Here is an 11,027-nt window from a genome sequence, read left to right on the forward strand (position 1 = left end):
TTCAAAATTTTTAATAATTTATGAATTTTGTAGAAATTATGATTTTAGGTTATGTATGCGAAAATGTAATTACAGATTTTTACAGGAATTGATGATTCAAAAAAATTCGTATTAATTTTTTTTTAATTTCTTAATTATTAGTGAATGATTTAAATTCGTCACTAATAGTAAGGTATTAGTGACAAATTATAAATTTGTCACTAATAGGACAGTATTAGTGAAGGATTCAAATTCGTCACTAATAGTAGGGTATTAGTAACTAATTACAAATTCTTCTCTAATAGAACAGTATTAGTGAAAGATTCAAATTCGTCACTAATAGTAATACCTTACTATTAGTGACGAATTTGAGCTAAACCGATATAGAATTTATAGTGACGGTATTAGGGTTTTAGTGACGGTTATAATCCATCACTAATGTAATAACCCCCAAAAAAGGATATAGAAGATTAGTGGAGTGATTGCCAAAAATAATAATAATAATAATAATAATAATTAATCGGATTAAAAAAAAAGAAAAAAAATAATTGAAATTTATTTTTATTTTATTAATAAAATATATTATTAATATTAATTAAATATTATTATTATTATTATTATTATTATTATTCACCTGAAGCTTCTCTGAGAATTCTCACGTCTCTCTCTCTCTCTTCTCATTCTCTCTCCCTCTCTCCTCAGTTACGTGGCGGATTCTCGCCTGAACAAGAATTAGAAGATACCGCTGAACTCCATTTTCCACTGCCATCATTTCTACCGGAGTGGATCGGTGGTAGGAGCGGTGTAGACATATCTCCTTGAGTAAGCCAATTTTCTCTTTTTCTTTAATTTCTTGCAAATTATAAGCCCAATCGACGAACGGATACCACCACGAGAATCTAGGGATGATTCTCTACAACTATAGCGAGACGAAATTCTGGTAGGGTCGTCGTGAGCAAAACCCCAAATTTGGGGTACAGGGGTTATTAAGGGGCTTATTTTTAATTAATTAGGATTAATTTAAAAATGCTAAAATGTTGAGCATCTAGAGTTGAAGTAGGATTTTTAGAATTTAGGGCTTGGGTGAGCGCCGCGGGTGTAATTTTGGGACCCGCAGGAAAAATTCCAAAAATTAAGTGGGGAGAATAAATTATAGCAGTATTTTTAGAATTACTGTTTAAATTAATATGTGAAAATGTGCTTATGGTATTTTGTTTGGAAATTATTACGATATAAATATCAGATAAATTGTGTGGCATTTGAGTGATTTTAAATTGTGATATTTTGGGAGTGTCAAATATAATGATGAGTAATTTCTGAGAACATATTGAAATTAGAATTATTGATGTGATTAGTGAAAAACAATGAAATATGGCATTTATATGTGAGTAGAAATATTTTGTCTAAAAAATGAGATTTTTTGAATTACGGATATTGGAAAATAATGAAATGTGGCATTTATTTGTGAGTGAAAATTATTTGTATGAAAAAAGAGTTTATACAAATTATTGATATGAGTATTTTGGGAAAAAGTGAAAAAAATACGTGAAATATGATATATGTACTATTATGAGATGATGGAATGTGCACAGAAAATGATGATAATATATATATTGAACTGAATTATGATATACTAGAATATGATTGATGAAATGTCAATACTACATAATGATTGCGGGTATGTGGTAGTAAACCCTGTTGGATGGTTATGATGTTAAGCACGGTACCATTGCTAGTGGTGTTAGTGTAACCACACAGACTCTTAGAGCGTGTGGTATGACAGTCGACTGAGCCATTTTGTAGGGTTGTGGGCCCCTTGAGTCCAGATCAATGTTATAGGCCGACCAGTCGTACTACAGACGTGATATGTGATATGATATTTGATCTAACCGGGTCGGCCAACCGTGATTAGATCCAGCCTTCGGGCAGCACAACCTTGACCTAGGGGGGGAAGCATGGCGTGGATAAAAAGATCCTCAAGGTGGCCATGAGTTACAAACGCGATGTTGGTATTTGATACTAAGGATACTCATGAGACATAAAGTAAAATGAAAGTGGAAAGTGAAAGAATGATAAAATTGGCTAAAATAAGAAATGAAAGAAAGAATGAAAATTGAGAAATAAAGAATGTTAAATATGAGAAATGAACTGTGTGAGTTAATAATATAAGTAATTGAGGCGAAGTGAAACTCTCCACTTAAGGGCTTACTGAGTAAGGTGAGTGCCCTGATAGGTATCAGATGTGGCCATATCTGACTGTATAACGTGTTAAGGCAAAGGGAAGCTACATGTATGTGCAGGTAATCTTCCTTATTCTTAGGAATTTTGTGGGTAAATTTTGTTGGAAATAATTGAATTTGAGAAATGGTTTCAAAGCTTACAAAACCTTGCATTGTATATCTATATGACTATGAGAATATATTTTCCAGTGTATTTTCTCAGATGAAATGTTATTTTGAAAAGTAAGCATGTTATAACTTAACTAATATGACCACACACTGTAAATAATTTATTCCTTCTTATTAAGATGTGTCTCACCCAATTAATCTAAATTTTTCAGGGAACAGAGATCGACTAGGTGATATAGTTCCGTTATAGTAGGGAGCTGGAACCCTGATGTATAGGGTAAGTTTGGACTAGGGAAGTCTGATTCCTAGGGTTGTATTGTTTTTGGGTATAAGATAGTATTGTGTATATGTGTATATGGATACTCTGGGTATTGTATTCTAATTGATATGTAAATACTGTCTTCCAATGTTAGGTTTTATAAATAAGATGACTTTTTACCCAGTACCCAATGCGAGTCGGATCGTACAAATGGTAGTAGGGTTGTTGACGTGGCCGATTTGTGGATGTTGTCGATGATGTGTAAATTATTTATTATTGAAAAAGAAAATTTGTATGAAAATCGAGGCGTCACAGTTTGGTATCAGGGCCTAAATTACTAGGTTTTGTAGACTTCAGTGGACAGCAGAATGCAATACTAGAGTATAGGAGTGAATTTTGAGGAAAATAGGTGATGAGTAGACTGAAATGTGAGTTAGTGGTTGTTTGAGGATGAGGTGAGAATTTAAGGTTCAATCTTGCGGCCTAGAGACAGCGGTACCAAGGTTGTTTTTGTGTTTTTCCTGGGGTGAGGATTTCAGGAAAATCATGGATACTACAGCTAGATCTTGTTTCTGAGTGGTAGGACTGAATCTCAAATGGGGACTTAGGATGTGGATAGACGAATAATTTATGAGTTATTGTAGTGTATAGGTTGCGTGATAGTGATTGTATGCTAAGATTAGTTGTTTCCTTTGCAAGATGGATCCGGGAAACAGCAACACGAATACGGGAGGTGATGGAGCAGAACCTTCCAGTATGGGTGGTGTAAACCCTGACACGGTATTGCGTAGCGTCACTCAGCAGGTGATGACTAAGATGGTGAGGAACTCGGGGGAGCGAAGCTGCACAATTGAACAGTTCACGCGTATGCGACCCCCATCTTTTGCTAGAGGAGTAGACCCACTAGTAGTAGAGAACTGGGTTCAGTACATAGAGGACATACTGGCAGTCCTCTTATGTACAGATAAGTAGAAAGTATTATTTGCTACCTTTAAATTGACTGGAGAGGCAGAGCGCTGGTGGAGGTCAGTAAGAGTATTGGAGAAGTAGAGCCCAGATCCTATAGTAATGACATGGAGTCACATTAGGGAGATTTTCTTCAAGAGGTACTTTCCTGCTACGGTTAGGAGTGTGAAGGTGTCAGAGTTTCTGTATTTGACACAATGGTCTATGACGGTGCAGCAGTATGCAGCAAGGTTTGTTGAGCTATCCTAGTTCGCCCCGTATATGGTGCCAGATGAGAAGAGGAAGGTGAGGAAGTTTTAAAAGGGCCTAAGATAGAACCTATATGAGCATGTGGTAGGTTTTCGAGCTCAGACCTTCTCAGAGATAGTGGACAAGGCTGTTGTGATTGAGAGCAGCATACAGAGAGGCACAGTAGCCTAGAGCTAGAGGAAGAGTCCCGTGCCTTCTGATTTTCAGGCAGGGCCCGGTCGAGGGTCATGGAGGAGATATGAGGGGGACAACAATAGGGAGGAGGAGATCGAGCAGTACAGGGCAGAAAGATGCTCCCTCCTTGTCCCAGATGTTTAAAAAGGCGCCTAAGAGAGTGCCGAGTGAAGGAGGTGGTCTGCTATCAATTCCACCAGCCTAGACATATCGCGAGAAACTGCTAGGCACCACCAGCGGTAGAGGCTGCTCCTCAACCATACAGAGGAGGCTATCAGGCACCTCAAGGTGGACAACAGAGGAATACTACTCCGGAACGAGTGTATACACTGATGCCAGGAGATGCTGAGGCGGCCAGAGATGGATACTGTTTCAATACTATCATTTAAAGCTAATGTCTTGTTTGATTCTAGGGCGACTCATTCTTTTATCGCCCGGGAATATGTTAAATTGTGTGGGTTTGAGCCTCAACAGTTAGATATTAGTTTGTATGTTGCTATGCCAACTAGGGCTGTTGGGATATGTAGAAAGGTACTCAGGGACTGTCCAGTGGATATTCAGGGGAGGTTTTGTTAACTAATTTGGTGGTTCTAGACATGCATGGGTTTGAGATAATCATGGGTACGGATTGACTAGTTGCCCACTATGCTAGCATTGATTGCCATCAGAGAGTGGTAGTATTCAGACCTTCAAAGGGACAGGAGTACAGATTTATGGGATCACATGTGCGCACCCCACCTCAGTTATTATCTGCTATTCATACACATAGATTGCTATCAGAAGGCTGTTATGGATATTTAGCCTAGGTAAAGGTAGTATTAAAAGGGGAGCTGAGGGTGGAGGATATCGCAGTGGTGAGGGACTTCCTTGATGTATTTCCCCAGGATTTTCCAGGACTACCTCCTGATCGTGAGGTAGAGTTTGTTATTGATTTGGTTTATAAGACAACGCCGATTTCAAAGGCGCCGTATAGAATGGCACCGACATAGTTGAAAGAATTGAAAGAGCAGTTGCCGGAGCTGTTAGATAAGGGATTTGTTCAGCCCAGTGTGTCATCATGGGGAGCACCGGTTTTGTTTGTGAGAAAGAGGGATGGCTCGATGAGGTTGTGCATCGACTATCGAGAAATAAACAAAGTGACTATCAAGAATAAATACCTGCTCCCGCGTATCGATAATTTGTTTGATCAGTTATAGGGGACACAGATCTTTCTGAAGATAGACTTACGCTTTGGGTACCATAAGGTAAAATTCAAAGTGGAAGATATTCCGAAAATGGCATTTAGAACACGGTACGACCATTATGAATTTCTAGTTATGCCGTTTGGGTTGACGAATGCTCCTGCAGTGTTTATGGATCTAATGAATAGGGTCTTTAACCAGTACTTGGATCAGTTTGTGGTAGTGTTTATTGATGATATACTGGTGTATTCGAAGAGCCCAGAGGAGCATGAGGAGCATTTGAGTATAGTGCTTCAGGTATTGCGAGAGAAGAAGCTATATGTGAAGCTCCAAAAGTGTGAGTTCTAGCTAGAACAGGTTACCTTCCTTGGACACGTCATAGCCAGGGGTGGTATTTCTGTTGATCCGAGTAAGATTGAGGTGGTAGTAGACTAGGCACGACCAAAGAATGTGCACGAGATCAGGAGTTTCCTAGGCAGGTTTATTGAGGGCTTTTCTAGACTATCAGACCCATTGACCAGGAAAGGAGTGAAGTTCGAGTGCTCTGATGAATGTGAACAAAGATTCCATGAATTGAAACAACGACTCATCACTGTGCTTGTGTTGACTATTCCTTCAAGAGAAGAGGGGTTCGTAATTTATAGTGATGCACCCCATTAAAGGCTCAGATGTGTATTGATGCAGCGAGGGATAGTGATAGCCTATTCCTCACGACAGTTGAAGGAATATGAGAAGAACTACCCTACCACGATCTAGAGTTGGCAGCATTTGTTTACGCACTGAAGATTTGGAGGCACTATCGATATGGGGGTAGGTGTGAGATATTTAATGACCATAAAAGCTTAAAGTATTTCTTCATGTAGAAGGAATTAAATATGAGGGTAGAGGAGATGGCTAGAGCTAATAAAAGATTATGACTGCACCATCAGCTACAACCTGAGAAAGGCTAATGCGGTTGCTGATGCTTTGAACCAGAAATCAGTGGATTCATCTGTATCTGCAGTGGAGATTCAGCATCCGATCTAGATGGATCTAGAGAGGCTCAGTGTGGAGTTGGTAGAGGGCGATCACCAGGAGTTTATTACTGACTTGGTTTTATAGCCAACTATATAGGAGAGGATTAAAGCAGCTCAGAGGAATGGTGCAGAACTAGTAGAGCTTGTGGGAAAGGTATAGGATGGTCAGGAACCAGAGTTCAGCATTTCAGATGATGGAGCCTTGAGGTTTTGTACTAGGTTATGCGTTCCTGCCTACCTTGAGATCAAGAAGGTCATTCTGGAGGAAGCACATCGGTCCTTGTATACTGTACATCTAGGTAGCACTAAAATATATAAGGATCTTCGAGAGTCCTTCTGGTGGAGTAACATGAAGAGGGAGATAGGTTAGTATGTGGATTAGTGTTTGACATACTAGCAAGTGAAGGCTGAGCACTAGAGACCGGCGGGATCATTGCAGCCACTCCATATTCCTGAGTGGAAGTGGGAGCATATAGCGATGAATTTTTTCATAGGATTACCGCAGGCGTTGCGTGGACAGGATGCTATTTGGGTAGTGGTGGATCGACTGATGAAGAGTACCCACTTTTTGTTGGTTAGAGTTAGCTACTCCATGGACAGATTGGTTAGTGGTGGATCCATAACGTATTCCACATTTCTATGCTAAGGAAATACATTCTAGACCCCTCTCATGTGATCATATATGAAGCACTGGAGTTAAGAGGCACTTTAGCTTATGAGGAAGTACCAGTGCAAATTTTTGAGTAGAAGGAACAGGAGCTACGCATGAAGAAGATTCCACTGGTGAAAGTTTTCTGATGCAATCATGCCATTAAGGAGGCTTCCTGGGAACTAGAGGATTAGATGCGTCAAAGATATCCACACTTGTTCAGTGGAGTTTAGAGCTAAGCCAATCAAGTGAATGGAATAATATTGTATATTTTTATTTGTATAGTGTAACGTAGGATAGATAGAGTTTTTAGTTTTGAAATATGAATGACTTTGGGAGAATTTTGAAAAAGTTGTAATCTCTCAGAACCCTCTTTCTAACCACGGTATTCCTCCACCATAAGTGAGGGTAATTAATAAATTAGGGTATTTCTCTTTAAGAATGAAAAGTGATGAAGAACAAATTTTGAGGACGAAATTTTTATAAGGATGGGAGAATATAATAACCCCAAAAAGAGATATAAAAGATTAGTGGAGTGATTCCCAATAATAATAATAATAATAATAATTAATTAATTAATCAAATTAAAAAAATAAAAATTAATAAAAATTTATTTTTATTTTTATTAATAAAATATATTAATAATATTAATTAAATATTATTATTATTATTATTATTATTATTATTATTATTATTATTATTATATTCACCTTAAGCTTCAGAGAAGCTTCAGGTGAATTCTCTCGTCTCTCTCTCTCTCTCTCTCTCTCTCTCTCTCTCTCTCTCTCTCTCTCTCTCTCTCTCTTCTCATTCTCTCTCCCTCTCTCCTCACTTACGTGGCGGATTTTTGCCCGATCGAGAATCAGAAGATACTGCTGAGCTCCATTCTCCACTGCCATCATTTCTACTAGAGCGGATCAATGGTAGGAGCGGCATAGACATATCTCTTGGGGTAAGCCAATTTTCCCTTTTTCTTTAATTTCTTACAAATTATAAGCTTAATCGACGAAAGGACACCACCACGAGAATCTATGGATGATTCTCTACAAGTCTAGTGGGATGAAATTCTCGTGGGGTCGTCATAGGCAAAACTCCAAATTTGGGGTACGGGGGTTATTAAGGGGCTTATTTTGTCTGAAAATTATTATGATATAAATATCAGATAAATTGTGTGGCATTTGAGTGATTTTAAATTGTGATGTTTAGGGAGTGTGAAATATAACGATGAGTAATTTCTGAGAACATATTGAAATAAGAATTATTGATGTGATTAGTGAAAAATAATGAAATATGACATTTATATGTGAGTAGAAATATTTTATTTGAAAAATGAGATTTTGTGAATTACGGATATTGGAAAATAATGAAATGTGGCATTTATTTGTGAGTGAAAATTATTTGCATGAGTCAAGAGTTTGTACAAATTATTGATATGAGTATTTTGGGAAAAAGTGAAAAAAATACGTGAAATATGATATATGTACTATTATGAGATGATGGAAAGTGCACAGAAAATGATGAGAATATTTATATTGAACTGATTTATGATATACTGGAATATGATTGATGAAATTTCAATACCGCATAATGATTACAGGTATGTGCTAATAAACCTTGTTGGATGGTTATGATATTGAGCCCGGTACCGTTGCTAGTGGTGTTAGTGCAACCACACGGACTCTTGGAGTGTGTGGCATGATAGTCGACTGAGCCATTTTGTAGGGTTATGGGCCCCTTGAGTCCGGATCAGGGTTATAAGCCGACTAGTCGTACTACTAACGCGATATGTGATATGATATTTGATCTAATTGGGTCGGCCAACCACGATTAGATCCAGCCTTCGGGTCGCACAACCTTGACCATTGGGGGGGGAAGCATGGCGTGGATAGAAAGATCCTCAGGGTGGCCATGAGTTACAGACGCGATGTTGGTATTTGATACCAAAATACTCACGAGATAGAAAGTAATATGAAAATGGAAAGTGAAAGAATGATAAAATTGGCTAAAATGAGAAATGAAAGAAAGAATGGAAATTGAGAAATAGAGAATGTTAAATATGAGAAATGAACTGTGTGACTTAATAATATAAATAATTGAGGCAAAGTGAAACTCTCCGCCTGAGGGCTTACTGAGTAAGGTGAGTGCTCTGATAGGTATCAGATGTGGCCATATCTAGCTACATAACGTGTTAAGGCAAAGAGAAGCTACCTATACGTGTGGGTAATCTTCCCTATTCTCAGGAACTTTGCGGGTAATTTTTGTTGGAAATAATCGAATTTGAGAAATGGTTTCAAAGCTTACAAAACCTTGTGTTGTATATCTATATGACTATGAGAATATATTTTCCACTGTATTTTCTCAGTTGAAATGTTATTTTGAAAAGTAAGCATATTATAACTTAACTCATATGGCCACACACTGTAAATAATCTATTCCTTCTTACTAAGATGTGTCTAACCCAATTTATCTAAATTTTTCAGGGAATAGAGACCAACTGGGTGATAGAGCTCCGTGATAGTAGGGAGCTAGAACCCTGATATATAGGGTAAGTTTGGACTAGGGAAGTCTGATTCCCTAGGGTTGTATTGTTTTTGGGTATGAGATAGTATTGTGTATATGTGTATATGGATACTCTGGGTACTGTATTCTGATTGATATGTGTATACTGTCTTCCGTTGTTAGGTTTTATAAATAAGATGACTTTTTACTCGGTACCCAATGTGGGTCCGATCGTACGAATGGTAGTAGGGTTGTTGACGCGGCCGATTTGTGGATGTTTTTGATGACATGTAAATTATTTATTTATTATTGAAAAAAAAATTGTATGAAAATTGGGGCGTCACACTAATACTCCATTATTAGTGACGAATTTTAAATTCGTCACTAATAGTTAGTAGTAACGGTAGATATAGCAACTAATTTAAAATTATCACTAATATTTATAAATTCATCACTAATACTATTAGTGACGAATATATAAGTATTGGTGATAGAATTGATCCTTCACTAAGACCTTGATTTTTTGTAGTGAGCTATGAAATGATAGATTTATACAGAGTTCTGATATGACAGTTTTATAATGAGTTGTGAATTTATACTGGGTTGTGGTTTCATATTGAGTTGTGAATTTATACTGAAATCGTGAAATGTTGGGAATAATGTGATTTATGAAAAGATGGTGTTATACCAATATGATTTGTTATTATGAAATACACAGTGATTTGAAGAACATATAATTGTTAAGAAATATCAAATGACAAAATTATTATTATATCATGTTATGTGTGTAGGGCCACGAAAGGGATGAATTGACCATGTTATGTGTATGAGTGCAGTTCCCTCCCAGTGTACGGGCTAGCATGAAGTTGTATCCTCCTTGTATATAGGCTAGCATGAGGTAGAGTAGAGTATAGTTCCCTCCCTGTATACAACCCAACTTGAGGTTGTATCCTCCTCGTATACAAGCTAGCATAAGGTAGAGTAGAGTAGAGTAAAGTACCTTCCCTGTATATAGGCCAGCATGAGGTTGTATCCTCCTCGTATACAGGCCAGCATGAGGTAGAGTAGAGTAAAGTAGAGTGCCCTCCCTGTATACGAGTCAACATGAGGTAAAGTAGAGTAGAGTAGAGTACCCTCCCGATATACAGGCCAGCATGGGGTAGGAAAAACGGATTTAAAGAGTTAATTATTAAGCTATAGTATGTTTGAGTAGAAAATATGTATTTTTCAATTATATGGGTATAAGTTACAGTTATAAAAGCATGTATGTAGATTTATGAGAAATGTATTTATTGAGCTAAAATGTGTTTGAAAAAGGAAATATGTATTTTAAAATATATATATATATATATATATATATATATATATATGGTGTGAGTACAATATTAAATGATTTCTCAGTTAAAGATAATTAGTTAATGGGTGTATTCTTGCTGCATTAAAAATCATCTGTCACACACTAATAATAATCTATTCCGTCTTATTGAGAGGTGTCTCACCCCATCATTATATATCATTTTTAAGATGCATTGTGGAGTGTGACAGTAATCAGAGTAGCATAGTGGAAGCATGGGTGGGACGAGATAAAGATGTTTAGATTAATAATTAATCTTGTATTGACTTTGGTGTGATCCCAAGAGGGGGATGAATTGGGTTTTAAAAACATTTTGGCTAATTTAAACATTTCACAGAATCACCAAAAATCAT

Source organism: Malania oleifera, chromosome 6, assembly GCF_029873635.1.
Source record: "Malania oleifera isolate guangnan ecotype guangnan chromosome 6, ASM2987363v1, whole genome shotgun sequence".
NCBI lineage: Eukaryota > Viridiplantae > Streptophyta > Magnoliopsida > Santalales > Ximeniaceae > Malania > Malania oleifera.